The following is a 283-nucleotide window of genomic DNA, read 5'->3' as shown; positions in this document are numbered from 1 at the left end:
GATTATTTTTTGTAAAATAAAGTTTTTAACGGAGAATAATAATGTATTCCCCGTGTCTGCAAAAAAGTAGGGTTGAAAAACATTGGTTTTTGAGGTTTTGGTTTGGGATATGTAAGTTACCAATAGAAACATTTAATAAACCCCTGTGAGGATTTAAACAAGATTAAAGATTATCAGACCCCTTTTTAAAACATCTCACAGGAGGGCAAATTTTTCGTCTGAATACTGGATTTAAAAAAAATACCGTAATTTAAGTATAAATACAAAATACTTGACAGACCCA

General features: G+C 30.0%; 1 protein-coding gene across 1 annotated transcript in view; it reads right to left on the bottom strand.

The window, feature by feature from the left end:
• Positions 1-283, bottom strand: part of LOC119585998 — a 20,258-nt gene that overhangs the window by 17,528 nt on the left and 2,447 nt on the right. The gene's annotated exons all lie outside the window — the stretch shown is intronic.

The sequence above is a fragment of the Penaeus monodon genome, chromosome 20 (assembly GCF_015228065.2).
Source record: "Penaeus monodon isolate SGIC_2016 chromosome 20, NSTDA_Pmon_1, whole genome shotgun sequence".
NCBI classification, from domain to species: domain Eukaryota; kingdom Metazoa; phylum Arthropoda; class Malacostraca; order Decapoda; family Penaeidae; genus Penaeus; species Penaeus monodon.
The sequence above is the reverse complement of the archived record's forward strand: the minus strand, read 5'-3'. Positions and strand labels throughout refer to the sequence as shown.